The sequence below is a fragment of the Plectropomus leopardus genome, chromosome 7, assembly GCF_008729295.1.
Source record: "Plectropomus leopardus isolate mb chromosome 7, YSFRI_Pleo_2.0, whole genome shotgun sequence".
Taxonomy (NCBI): domain Eukaryota; kingdom Metazoa; phylum Chordata; class Actinopteri; order Perciformes; family Serranidae; genus Plectropomus; species Plectropomus leopardus.
In genome coordinates this window covers 32,623,447-32,638,240 of record NC_056469.1, presented here as the reverse complement: position 1 = coordinate 32,638,240, position 14,794 = coordinate 32,623,447, and the positions used below count along the sequence as shown (strand labels likewise).

General features: G+C 41.1%; 1 protein-coding gene across 9 annotated transcripts in view; it reads right to left on the bottom strand.

Moving 5' to 3' along the window:
• mef2d (myocyte enhancer factor 2d) overlaps positions 1-14,425 on the bottom strand; it is a 115,058-nt gene extending 100,633 nt beyond the window's left edge. For 4 of the 9 annotated variants that reach the window (XM_042489852.1, XM_042489858.1, XM_042489856.1 and 1 more), the window contains exon 1: positions 14,256-14,425. The gene's annotated coding sequence lies outside the window, so the exon portion shown is untranslated. The remainder of the gene's footprint in view (positions 1-14,255) is intronic. The other 5 variants (XM_042489854.1, XM_042489862.1, XM_042489860.1 and 2 more) reach the window with 3 other exon arrangements.
• Positions 14,426-14,794: the final 369 nt, after the last annotated feature.

Genomic DNA, 14,794 nt, shown 5'->3' with positions numbered 1-14,794 from the left:
TTTTGTGATAATTCTGTCTGTTCATGCATATGTCATAAATTTAGTCCAGATTGTGTATTTAAGTGTAATCAGTGAATTTGCAGCTCAGCTCCTACAATAAGTCTAAAATACACTGTGGAAACTAAATAGTTACATTAAGACTGTTAAGGTAAAAAAATGCTCCATTGAAACCCATTCAAACTGACATTTTTGATCCCACAGCCATCAAAGCAGAAAAACACGACTTGTATTATTTCTGGGTGTCATTCTGGGCTTTTGACTTGGAATTTGTCATTTTGACTATTTTCCACATGGTGAGGTCATTTTGACCATTTTTGGCATATGGAGAAAATACATGCTGTTTCCACTCAGTGCACTGTCACAATCAATGATGCTGCTAATCACTGACATATCCAAGACTGTCAGCAGCCAAGAATAATCTACTGAGCATGTAGTTTGTTGAAAATAATACATTTTTGTGTTTATTTTTCCATCTGAAAACAAAGTGGCATCATGACAAAACAACTTGCATTTAAAGGCTTATGATCTGAAAAATAATGAATACATGATATTTATGATTAGGACTGATGTCGGTTTTTGAAAAGTGTGTTTTGTGCACAGAGCGATATGAGTGTGTGTGATATTACAGCTGGCCCTGAAGGGTTAAAGGCAGCTTCACCCTCTTTCTCCAAATATGTTTTTTCTGGCTGCAAAAAAAAAAAAAAATCAAGATGCTACGGCCAAATATCAAACCGAAGCTTAACAAACGAATAGGTGAAGTCACCGAAGCAATGGCCATCGTTTTACACAGTCTGTGGTTGCTCTGGAATATCACGACGCTGAAGCATTTTTCACAGACAAACTTTTAAATCAAATCTCATCTCAGAAAAATTCCCTCTCAAACTGACATTTTGCATTCAGAGCTTAAACTTGAAAGCTTCATTAGAAAGCGAATTACAGCTGCTGTTTGAACAAGTTGATAAAAAAAATTTAAAAATGACTGCTGACATGAAAGCGAAGCACATTTTGGGATTCTATTAAATCTATGAGTCATCTTAAGAGCTCCGCTTATGAAATAGTCATGCATTTAAGGATTGAATCATCTGTGTTTGTTAAATATTGAATGGTGAGTTTAACATTGGCAAAAGTGTTCCAAATGGATACACGCGGACGTGTTTGACATTTTATTGACCTCGCAGACACGGATACGACTATTCCTCTGAAGACGCCGCAGTCAGACGAACGCGAGCAGAGATTGCAGCAGATTGCAGCATCAGAAGCCCTCAGGAGCATCTCCAATCATCATCGCAAATCATTAAGAACTGAATATTATAAAATGGTAGCTGCGGCCGTCACAACAAAAACATACCAGAGGCTGTCTGCTGATTCCCTCGCCGACCCGACCGATCGACCGTTATTTAAAATAAACCCACTAAGTGACACTCTCAGGGGACAGACGAGGCTCTTAAACGTCCCTCCAAATGTGATTTGTTTGCACAAAAAGCTTTCGAGTCTTAATCAGTAATTTCCTCAAAAGCCTCCGGCGAGGGTTAAAGCGAGGGTTAAATATGCTTCATCAAATCAAACTTTAAAGTGGTAATCTACAAGACTGCGTTTTAATTTTTGTCTTTTCTTTTGTTTTTTGCTTGGCGCTCGCTGATGCACCTCCACAGGTCACCTGTCAGTCATACAGTGTGGGCGGATTTTGCATTTTGGGATTTTCTTTGGACGAAGTTTCTGTAATCGGTGCTGCAGGTGACGACGACACCTGCAATATTTCATGATTTAAAATATCAAAATCACAAGTTATCAACAGATTGTGGTGATTTTTAGTCAAATTTGACAACAGATTTGTGTATCAAGATGACATTACATCATCACCGCTATCTGATAAAATCTAATAAATACTATTATTGAGTCACCGCCGAGCCCGTATGGGCAGAACGATGACGAGTGCTCAAACACAACAAACAAGATGGACAGGAAATTAATGTAGAAAAAAAAGATGAATTGTTTATTGTTTACTCTCCAGCCTCTAAAATCTGAGAAATAAATGTATAACATGCTTAATATCTTTGTAAACTCAATTTTGGGGGGATGTGGGCTGCTGATCAGACACAAGACATCTGATGTCATTTTAAGTCCTTGGAGCTTTTCATGGACATTATTTTCTTCTTTTTTGCCATTTTATAGACTAAATGATGAATTAATTTGAAATCTATAAGCCTCCACGCACCAGTCCAGCTACACTAAAAGTTTCTGTCCATGTCCATAAAAACACGAACGCTTCACACACTGAAGATCTCTACAGTCAGCTCAGTTTACAGATCAGAGTCACCAATTCAGTATCTGACCAAACGTCTCCTCTTCTGCTCCCGTGGGACGACGCTGAATCTCATCCCCTCATGCCTAACTCGTAAGTGGACGTTTGTGCTGAATTTAAAGAAAAAAAAAAACTTTACACTTTACTACACTTTTGTGGGAACTTTACTACACCTCTACTGTGAAGTAGGGCTATGCAGTTAGGCAAATTGTGATTTTAATTTCGGCTCGCAACACTTACAAAAACAATCTAATCGAAAAAAAAAAAATTCCGCATTCCGTTTTTCAAGTGCACCCTTATTTTGTCTCGTGCCCTGAATGCTACGCTCATTTTAGCCCCTCCTTCCCTCGGCCTGAGCTCGACAGCCGCAGCCAAAACTTCCAGCGAGGCGAGTTGTATCAGCGCAAGGAAAGATGACGGAAGAAGAGCAACAGCGTTTGGTGAGCAAATTAGGCAAAACAGATTTGGTTATGTGGAAACAGTTTGGATACAAGGCGTCCGAAGTGGCGCCAAAAATAATAAAATGCAAGATTAGCTACATGGTGGTGTCTGCACCAGAAGACAACACGCCAAATCTTTTTAATCATCTCAAGTTTAAGCACAAAGTGACTTAATAATCAAAAAAAGTCATCAGGTAAGGACACATTATACAAAGCAGCTCATTAGGAATTAAATTATGGAATCTAAAGAAGCTCAATGGGAAAAGTATGAAGGGAAATTAAAGTTAAACTCTTTATAGAAACTTTTTTCTGTTCAATAAATGCAACACGTTTTCCTAATCAGTGAGTTATCGTGGTAAGTAATGGTGATTTCAGTATGATTTTTGCCATAATGGAGCAGCCCTACTGTGACAGTTCGCCATCAGTTAAAGACAGGATGCGACTCAGCAGCGAGGCTGTGCGTCAGCAGCTGAGCAGCATCATCAGGCCGCCAAGCGTCCAACACAAACACAGCTGAACCAGCAGCAGAGCAGCGTCAGGCCGTCTGAAGGAGCCTCCACGCTGCTGCACCAACACTCACAAATCAGTCACAGAAACACACTTCAGTCCTCATCCTCCTCAGGGTGGGTCTGCTTCACCTCCCCGCCCTCCAGACTGACGACCCCCCCCCCATCTGTGTGCTCATTACCTTAATTGATGTTTAACCCGTAGACCGGCGGCTGACGATGGCTCAATTAAGAGCTTGCTGGAGGACGGGATTAGTCCCGTGTAAGTAAGGCGGTTTGTTGCCCCGTGGCTGCGGCTCCTCCGGACCCTAATCCTTCGCCGCGGCCCCGAGGGTCAGAGCAGAGAGGACGTGTTGGCAAATAGCTGCAAACAAGCTCCAAACAATTACACCATCAGCAGGGAGCGATTATTTTCCCCATCAGCTCATCTGCTGATTGTTTTCTCAATAAATCCAATAAAGAATCGATTTTCTGGTCTACAAAATGTCGCTAAAGAGAGATTAACCCTTTGAAACCTGGAGCAACGTCACTTTTCTTGTGCTGCTTTCACAAGTTTTTAACCCTTTGCAAATGAAGCACATTGGTGCAATTATCTTTTTTTTTTTAAATGGAGAAAAAAAGCAACTTGTTGAGAAATGTTCCACACTGTGAGAAACTGGCAGATTTAGAGATTTATTTTTAAGAAGCGAGGGGAAAAAAGAAAATAGCCAGGGAAAAATGATCATAAATACATAGTTTTGAAAGTCAGTTTGCTAAGGTTTCAAAGGGTTAATGTCCAACAACACAGTCTCCAGAGCTCAGTGTGCTGTCCTCACAGTGTTTCATTTTTCCACTTAAAATGCAAAAAGGTTCTTGAAAGCTTCAATAAAACCAGCTAACACAGACCGGACAGGACGGATGCTCACATTCAGATTTATTCTTTGAGTCTTCCCAGCTGGTGTGAAAAAAAAGAGCCTGTAAATTTCAGCAGAGCGAAGCAGGTTCACACTCAGCCTGAAATACAGGAATCAAATGCCTCTCAGTGCTCGCTGATTTCTTTAAGCACTTAGTGCAAACTGTGTGAAAGTGAAAACACGTCGCTGACAATGTTTACTGGTTGAACATTAAGCTCTTTGTCATATTTTCTTCAGTTTGATGAGTGTGATGCAACTAAAGCAACAATGCTCACAAATCAAGATTATTTTCATTAGTTACTCTGCTGACAGACTCCGTGTCTTGCAGAGACCGCGAGCTTCATGGCTTCACCGCTACGTCACAGCGTCACGCATGCAGTGAAGGAGAAACACGTTCTCAACCCGACAGATTTCTGCGTCAGGAGAAAGAGACGCCGTGCGCAACAGAGTGTTACATGAGAGCGAGCCCGTGTGCCTCCGACTGCTTGTCAGCTGTAGTGACGCTTTACAGTTTGTAAAGATAGAAAATAAAACTGACCGTTATCAGTGCAACGATCTGTGTCCTGTGTTCTAAGTCAGTCTGTTAAATTGATCAGGAAACACTGAAATGACATTCATCCTCTGCAAAAAACAAAAACAACAAAACAAAAAGAATATCTAAATGCCGAAATTGAAAACCAAATACCAACCTAACTAGTTCAGGCACATGTCAGAAATTTAGTCCAGAGTGTGTATTTTAGTTGAATCAGTGAATTTCCAGCTCGGCTCCTACACTGTTTGTAGTCTGTTTGTAGTCTGATTTTGAAAAGTGCATTTTCTGTGTGCAGAGCGATACACGTGCATGTGAAGCGGGCACTACGGGGTTAAACGATTATTTTAATTTCTGTAAATTACTCAAAGAGAGAAAGTTCATTCATGGCTGAAGCTGCACTTGGTACCAATCCACCCACACTGCCATTAAAAAATACATTTCATTTCATTTTTGCAGAACAGAAGAAGCTAATTGTGAGTCATGTGACTTCTGTGGACGAGCTGCGCTTTGCTTTGCTGCTAATTTGGCAAATAAAACTGAAAATGAATCAAATCCAAAACTGTAACACGCTGAACTTTTCCACTCCAGTTCAGGCCAAAGAAAACAAACAGTAGGTGTGATCAGCAGCACCGAGTGAGGCAAATCTCGCCCGGTCTGGTTCCTCCGCCCTGCGTGCTGCTGCCCTGGCTGCGAGCGCTGAAAGGAGGCCATTTTGAAACGGCAGCGGGGGGAGAGTGGATTGTGAGGTGAGGCTTGCTGCTGCTACTTCCCACATTAAGTGGCTGATGGTCTCCTCTTTGTGCAAAAACACCTTTGGCTTTAAGTTCCATTAACGGCGAGGGAGAGAGGACGTTTATTTCCCTCTTTCAGAGCGCTGCCCTGCCATGATTGAATCATGGCCATAATAGCAGAAGGCAGCGGCCTGCTGCGCCGCTGAGTTCTTCCTGTTCTCCTCGCTCAGCGTGGGAACAGCCGCGGACAAAATCTGCCCTGGAATCAGCGCACAAAAGAGGCCATGAAAGCAAGCAGACCGGAGCAGGTAGTAATTGCTCCTTTCTGCTGAAACGCTCCGTCTGTTTGAAAAGGAGCACGACTCGCGGTGCGAGGCTTTCAGTTTGACAGCGGTGAGGGGGGCGTGCTCGTCTAACCCGGCTTACAACGAGAGGTTTTCTGCCGCCGTGGGACGAGAGCACGGGTCAGCTGCAGGCGAGCACGCAGAAAACACATGTCCACCGAGGCTAATCTGTCGTACAAGGCCGGAGTTAAAAGCTAAACGGCCAAATCAATGAGGTGGCAACAGAGTCGCCCTCCACGACGCGGCCGCTCACCTCCATTCAGCCGCCAGCTTTCTGACCGACACGCCTCCACTTTCCACGCTGAGCTGATGTCATCGTCCCCGCCTCATGCAGCCCGAGCCTCAGCAGTGATTACAGCTCATCAATACGCAGCCCGGCCAGCAAACTAATTGATTAGTGAAAATTAGACTCCAGCTACAATTACAGAGCACGCCGAAGGGCTGCACTGAGGTCTCGAGGGTGTTGACTAATGGAGAGCGCCGGAAAATCTGTCGGGAATTAATGCGATGCTGCTCTCTTGCTCTTTAGTTTAATACAAGCAAGTCATTCAGACCTCATTCTGCTCTCCACAGACCATCCGTGCTCCATATTCAGGCTCCCTGTTGTTTTTCTCATCATTATTTTTATGATTATTATTATGAGGGAATCCAACTTCCCATGCATGAAAAATAAACCAAACTGTGCACATCGGTCCAGTCTCGTGCCAAACTCCCTCAGCTGCGAACACAAGCCAACAGCCCTGATGGCGGCGCTACAGCGACCGTCTACGTTTCAAAAGTTTGAAAATTCATAACAAATCATTCAAAAGTGCTGCAGCTTTTACACCAAACTGTCAGCCCAACTGTGAAGAAACGCCGGTCCACTTCACCTCGGTAGAAATGATCCATCCGTCACTCTGTTTTATCAAAAACTCTAAAAATTACTAACATTTTTCGCTCAGTTGACACCAAACTTGCTACAGTGCATCTTCAGACTGTCCCACACAAACCATCTAATAGAGGTCGACTGACATCGGTTTTTCAGGGCCGATACTGATTATTAGTACTTAACGAGACCAATAACCGATATTTGGAACCGATATGCATTAACAATAAAAATGAAAATATTTCCGTTGAAATTTATAATTTGCGATATAAAAAACTTTTGCAAATGTTTACTAATAAATTGAACCTTTTTTTTATAAAGGTTAGTGTTTTTTTTTATAAAGGTTAGTGATAAAGGTTAGTTATAAAAGGTTATAAAGGTTAGTGAAATTGATTCATTCTCTTAAAAAAGACAATGAATCAAAATATCTCCCTGAGGTTCTACAAAGTAAAAGTTCCTTCAGTGCTGACACTTCCTTTGCATGTATTGCAGACTGTCTTCCCTGCTGTTGGTTCAGTGTAATACGCACACTTTTCATTAATTCATTTTATCGGCAATCTTTAAAATAAAACGCCAATACAGAATGCCAAATATCGGCCCCGATAATCGGACAGACCAATAATCTGTCGACTTCTACCATCTACAGATCTTTGATTTATATGCTGTAAACATAACATCACTGCTAAATAAATCTTCAAGACTCATGAAAAAAGACAAAATGTTGCTGGTTAATGACATTCTACATCTTTGTAGAATAAACGAGCAACAAAAACGGAATATTTGACAGCATTTTGAGTTCATGTAAACTATCATCAGCTGCAGCCTGAACGCTGCTGCTGTTACAGATGTGAGCACACGCAGACACACACGCTCAAAGACCTCAGACTGAACTTTTCTACGCTGCAACACACGAGGAAGGATGAGCACTTAAACACGCCTCTGACAGACAGCGACGCGCTCCGTAACGTCTGCAGAGCTCAACGGCTCACTGACTGTGTTTGCAGTTCAGCAGGAAGCTGCAGCAGGAGAGAATGATTGTACTTCCTCAAATTAACACAAGCACGGAGGCAGAGGGGGGCGGGGTGTTTTTCCCCACTGTGTTTTGACTGAAGCCAGCAGAGCACACGATGGAGCACATGGCTGAGCTTCAGTGAGGAAACCCAAACCTCAGCGCTGTCGCCACACACGCAGCCACGCTGCCAGTTTGGGCTTCATTTCCAGAAAGAATTCATTCTCACAACAAAAACTGTCTCCTTAAGTTTTGTCCTGGCGGGGAGCTTTGCTCCGTCGATGAGAGCGCCGCGCAGCTTCGCCTGCAGTCACGCTTCTCAGGGACACAAAAGCCCATTACTGGAGCTGAGCCCGCCAGTTATCTGCAGCTTAAGCCCCTTTTCACAGAACAAGTCCAGTTACAATATTTTGTTCAATTTGTGGATTGTGTGTTTGCGAGAGGACACGAGTGAAGGAGAGAGTCCTCCAGAGAGACTCTGCTGCATCAAAGTAATGTGAGGAGAGAAAAGATCTTCAGTTTAAGCGCACCATCAACGTTTCCTCCATGGTGATGCTGGAGATGATATCAGCTTTTAATAACGCCACAATCGTCTCCTCGCTGAAGTCGGAATCTCATAAGATGAAGTGATGACTGGAGGGCGACTAAAGCTGCCATCTCCTCTGGCTTTATGTACCTCTTTCATCCACAGATTATCATCCTGGCAGATTATTGGGGCCGATATTGGACATTTTGCTGATCTGTATCAGCGCTTTATTTTAATGATACCGATAAAATTAATTAATTGAAAAGTGCAAATGAAGTGTCAGCATGCAAGGAACTTTTACTTTGTAAAACCTCAGGGAAATATTTTTATTTATTCATTTCTTCATTAAATTTTCGCTTTATAAAAAAGTTGCAGGAAACTTGCTGTATGTGACGTTTAAAGTCTCAGTTTTGAGTAAACATTTGCTGAAGACATTAAAGCAAAGTTTTGTTTTGGAGTTTGTTATATTCCAAATTATAAATATTGACAGAAATATTTTCATTTTTGTTGTGAATACATATCGGTTCCATATATCCGTTATCAGTCACATTAAATACAAATAATCGTATCAGCCCTGAAAAACCAATATTGGTCGACCCCTACTCTTTAGTTATTCACCCTTGGTAACCTTTTTTAATTACTTTTTTAAGTATTACTATTATTATATTCACTATTGTGTATAAGCAATATTATATATAAATCCCTCTTATCTTTATTTATATTCTATATTTTTCTCTTCTATAGTCTTCTCTCAATTAGGAGAGAATTCATTTTATTAATCCCCAAAGAAGGAAACTGGTCTGCCACCATAAACATAAAAAGACAACAACATATGCAGCATGTAACCAAAATAAAGACAGAATCCACAACATGAGATCACCACGCAGACGCATCCAACAGGAGCACACAGCTCCACTACTACTGCTACTACTACTACTGCTACTACTACTACTACTACTACTACAACAACAAGAGAACCACTAAAAACCAACAGGTCAATAGTCAAAGTGCTAAAAACCATCATGTAAACAGTAAACAATAACAACAAACGTCACACCCGCATACACTGAATAAATAAAACCAATAAATAAATGGATGCTTTAAAGAGGTCAGTGCATCAGTACTGTTGATTAACCCTTTGAATCCTGTGCGAACTGGTTAGATTTTCTTTTTAAAACACAGAAAAAAGGCATAGAAGAAATTAGCAAGAAATGTCCCACACATTTTGAGAAATGAGTGAAAAAAATAAAATTCATCAAAAAATATCAAATTATCAAAAAATAAAATTAAGAAAATGAAAATAAAATAAAATGGGAAAAATGTCAACAGAAGGATATTTATATTTAATATGATTATATATTTAAAATTACGTTACAGAACAAAAACATAAATATATTATATTTTTGCATTTCTCATGTTTTTTTTTTTTTGGTAATTTTGTTGGGGTTTTTTTGCCTTTTATCTTTGCTTATTTTCAGCTAATTTTGTTGTATCTTTTCACTGATTCCTTTTGAGCCATGTCTTGTTTAAGAGCTCATTGCCTTCTCCCTACGTTTTTTGGGATTTGCTCAGGTTTGAAGGGGTTAAAAAGCCTGATAGCTGCTGGCACAAATGCAATTCTTCTTTCTCATGCATGCACATATGCACATATGCACACGTGACCTCAGTTACCACCCAGAGCTGAGAAAAATAACCACTTTGCACATCAACAACAGAACGAATACCATCAGGCCTGATCGTTTTTTGTATGTTTGTTGTTGTTTTTTGTTTGTTTTGTCCAAATTTCTGTCTCCATCTACCGCCATGTATGTGTCACCTATCAACACTGTTTTTGTTCTGTACTTTCCTTTTGCACTCACTAAAGTAAATTAATTAATTAATAAAAAGTAATCTTTTTTTTTTTTTTAAATTAAATAAAAATAGCTCTGCAACTTGACAACGTCAGACACAACAGAGTGTTTATTTCTGTTTGTCAGCCTCGACCCCGGCTCGCTCTCACCTCAGACGTCACAAAAACAAAAAAACAGAGCTGGCATCATCCTGTCTCCATGGTGACTATTTATTATGAAACTGGAATTTAACCAGCACTGTTAGTGCAACTTTTAAACGCTGGTCGCTTCAAACGGCAGCAAACTTTCAAACAGGGTTGGGTTTGAAGATCTGAGCCTGAAAGCAAAGGGAAGCGGAGGGATGAGAGGAGGAAGAGATCTGATGTTGGCTAGTTTACTTTCCTCTGGACCTCGTTCTGACTGCCGGAGACACTCTCACTTCAGACCTCTAATTTGTTTCTGGGATGCAACCTTGTTTAGTGATCCAGCCTGCTTTATCTTAAAGGTAAAGTGCGGAAAATTTAGGGTGATTTCGTGGCGTCTAGCGGTCAGCTTCAGAGTGCAACCAGCTAAAAACTTCTCCCAACAATAATTCCTTTGTTTACCAGGAGCCGAATTATTCACAGAGGTCTCTTCCTCTGCAGAACAAACAAATCAGGCGATTAAAACAGCTGTAAACTCCAAATAAAGCAGTTTCACATTAAAATCAGTGAATCTTTGCTGCGGTTTGGCATCTTTGGGACGGGCTGCTCGTCCATGCCATGCTCACCTCTTTTCTCTCGTAAGTTAATGTGTGCTCGTCTTTTCCTGATCCAGGAGGTGTTTAACGTGAGCCGAATTACCTGCAGAGGTGTCTTCCTCTCCAAAACTAACAGATCAGCTGACTTAAACTGATAAAAAAAAAAGAATAAAGCAGTTTCATCTTGCACTTTGGTATGTCGCCGCAAGCGCTTCGTCCATCACATGGTCATGTGAGGTCAAATTTTTTCGACGATAACTTGAGATCCAGACTAGGACTGCAAATTATAAACACTTTACTTGATCAAATAATCTATAAAAGTAAAAACTGATAAATCGGCACTTTGCTTATTTCAAACAATACCGAATGCGTTTTCTCGCCAGTCAAAGCTCACAGCAACATGTTGCAGACACTTTGACAGCATTTTATTGATTCATTGATTAAATATCACATGTTCGACTGAATTCTAAACAACTGCAACTAATTGTTCCATCAGGAGGTTTTACTGGAGGCTGAATTATCCACAGAGGTCAGATCAGCTGATTTAAACCACTGGAAACAGTGAATAAAGCACTTTCATGTTACAAACAGTGCAACTGCTACCTACGGTCATGTCTGTATCTACAGTGTTTGATTTGTCCCTTCTGGGCTACTGTAGAAACATGGCGGAGCAACATGGCGATCTCTGCAGACGAGGACCTGCTCACTTTGTAGATATAAAAAGCTCATTTTAAGGCAACAAAACCACAACAATTCTTATATTCGGCTGATTATACACTAAAGTAAAACAACACTTACTGTTTTATATTCACTTTCTGATAATATATCCTCATAAATCCTTCAAACTGGAGCTTCAACAGCGAAATCTTGCAAATTCTTCTGTTAAATTTACAGTGTTGTTATTTCTTTGACCTCAGGAGGAATTCTGCAGGACACATTCACGCTTTACAGGATCAGACCTGCAGCGGCGTGTGTGGAAACGACGCTCTGCGGTTCATTTTCTCTCCCATCAGCCAGTTTACACCTGCGTCTCCATGTTACCTGTCTTATCTGGACCGACACTCGTCTGTGGTTACACTGAGCCTCCGTGTCCCGGTGCCAAACGCCCCCCCTTAATCTGCTCTGCTCTGACTGCCCGGACGCTCACCAGCAGCGCCGCTCGCCACCCGTATCTGGACCGTCTCCCCTGGTGTACCTGCAGGCTGCTGAGACACTCATCAGTCCGTGTTCGGCGCGTCCCTCTGCTGCGCCACAAAATGATGTCATATATAACGGTTCCTCTGCCTCCTGACATGAGACGCTCGTCTCCAGAGACACTTTCTCATTGTCTTGTTGCCCTCTAATCCCCGCCGCCTGCCTCTGTGAGATCCTGCCAAAACCAGCGCTGGACCAGGAAAAATCGACAGTACAGCAGGACCATAAATCGCATTTTATTTTTGATTTTGTTTTCCCTCGATTTTCAAAACAATATGATCGGGATAAAAACATTATGTGCCACAAGAAGAGTACCGTCACCAACACCACTGAATTATAACAGGCCCTTAGACTTATGGTCGGCACTTATTAATCTGCTCCTGTGGAGCTTGAATGTGCACAGGTGCAAGTCACCCTGTGTGCAGATTAACCCTTTAAAGGCTGGAGCAACACCAGTTTCCTTGTGCTGTGTTCAGACGCCTTTTAAAAGCTGTTTAACCCTTTGAAACCTGAGCATTGGTTTGATTTCTTTCAAAAACATGGGAGAGAAGTTAGTGAGCAACTTGGCAAGTCCACAAAACTGTATTTATGATTATCATAATTATATATTTTAAAATGTTTTACAGAAATACTATTATTTTAGGTCATTTACTTGATTTTTTGTCTTTGTCTTTTTTTATCAAATTTCTGTTGTTTCTTTTTTTTTTACTGTTTTTTTTCGGTCATTTCTAATCAGTTGGTCGTGAAAAGCGGTCATGCACCGCAAGCCGAGCTGAACGTTAACGCTGTCAGTTCCTTGTTGTAAGGTCTGTAAAGCCTGAAAAGGGCTAAATTTAGTGTATAGATTTTTACAGTCTTATTATTATGTAGCTAGAATACATTTTGCAGCTGCCTTCAATCAGCTTTTACAATCATTTAAACCTTTGAAATGTGTACAAATTGACAACAAAAATACTGGGGAAAAAAGCAGTAAGCACCTTGGCATTAAATGTTCCAAAAAAATTGCAAAAACAAAGTAAAAGGTCACAAGAATTTGACCTTTTCCTCATTTTTTTTAAGACAGAGAAATTTGAGATAATTATCAATTAACTAGGGGAAAAATATAAAGAAAATTGTATTCATGATTATTATGATTACACATTAAAAATTAGGCTATAAAAATCTATTACTTAATTAATATTTTATTCATATCTATAATGTTTTTATTTTTTTGTTTGTTTTATTTTATTTTTGCACTTTTTCCTTTTTTTCCCCTTTACTAATTTCAGGTAATTTTTTGTAACTTTTTAAAGAATTTTTTTGCTAATTTTTAATTCACAAAAGTTGCAAAATGCATCTGTGGATAGAATAATCATGGACACTTCTACTTTCACAGCATCCATATACTGATATATACATATAGATAGATAGATAGATAGATAGATAGATAGATAGATAGATAGAAAAATAGATAAAATAATAGTGATTATTATTTTTGCCGTTAATGGGGCAGCGTTAACTGACAGAGAGAGGACAGATGAAGAATGTGCGCATGAAGCTGACAGGAGCTTTATCCGGTTTATTGATGCCATCATTACACGAGCTGCTTCCACGAGCAAAATGGTTTCCGGGTTTGAGGAGGAAATTAGAAGTTTGATGGCACTCTCTCCCGGGAGAAAAGCAATTACGCGCAGCAATGAGAGCACAATTGTCGGAAATGGGCTCATGAAAGAGACATCAAATTATTCGTCAGACACAAAAGCTTAAAGGATGTGAGAGGAAAAACATCCCGCGCGGTTATTTTATATAAAAATGCGGGACATAATTTCACCAATCACTCCAGTTTTCTGGAGGCGATGCTCTCTCTTCATCTCTGCGATGTAAAGCTGTCATTTCGCGCGTAAACCAAATTGATGACGCGATAAAAGTTGCCAATAAACTCGACGTCTCAGAGATGAAATCCATTTGCGGGAATGAAGAGAAATCGCGTCAGAAAGCGCGCTGACACTTGTCGTAAATCGCTCGTGGCAGCTCCTGATGGAGTGTTTCTGCTGCCGCGCGCACACCACGCTCACACCAGGGGCTGCTTTCAGGAGCGAGGCGTGCACGCACACAGTAACCCAAAAAAAAAGCTACGATGGTGATGTGAACTTAGCAAACTACATGAAGCTCGACGTGTCCTTGACACCAAACACAGTCTCCGCAGAGTTCCCACAATCCACAAACTCGCAGCCAAAGCTGCGGCGGCGGCCCCGGCGGCGGCAGCGCGGCGGCAGCTCCGCCGGACACCCAGCTGTCACACCGACGCACAACCAAAACAACTCACGGAGCAAAACGCGGACAGAAGCTGCCCAAGAGTCACTTACCCGAGCACCGGATCCACATCTGCTTGATGATCCGCGAGCTTCAAACGCTGTTGCATTCACGCGCAAACACGGTTTCACCGGAGCCGAGCGGTAACTGTGCGCCGAGCGCGGTGGGCTACCAATTAAAAAAATTCTTCCTACTTGATGTACAAGGTAACTATTTAGTTGTGGCAAATGGTGCCTAATCTATCCTGAGTGGCACCGTCGCGTGACTGACAGCAGCGCGGCCAATGAGAGCGAGCCGTGCGCGCAGCATTGGCCAATCGGAGCGTCCGCGCGGAGTTGATGGAAGGTGAGCTGTGAGGTAGGAAGGGCTGATGGCGACATCAAGTGTTTGGAGTTTATATCCCTCCGCTGGGCATGTTTTTAGACCTTTTTTATTTGTATTTTTATTTTATTTTAAAATAATGACCAACAAATCAGAGCTTTTATATTATTATTTTATTTGATTAATTTTCATTTTATTTTCTTTCATCTTATTCCATTGTATTCGGTTCTATTTTATTTTTTTAATTTTATTTCATTTATTTTTTTATGAT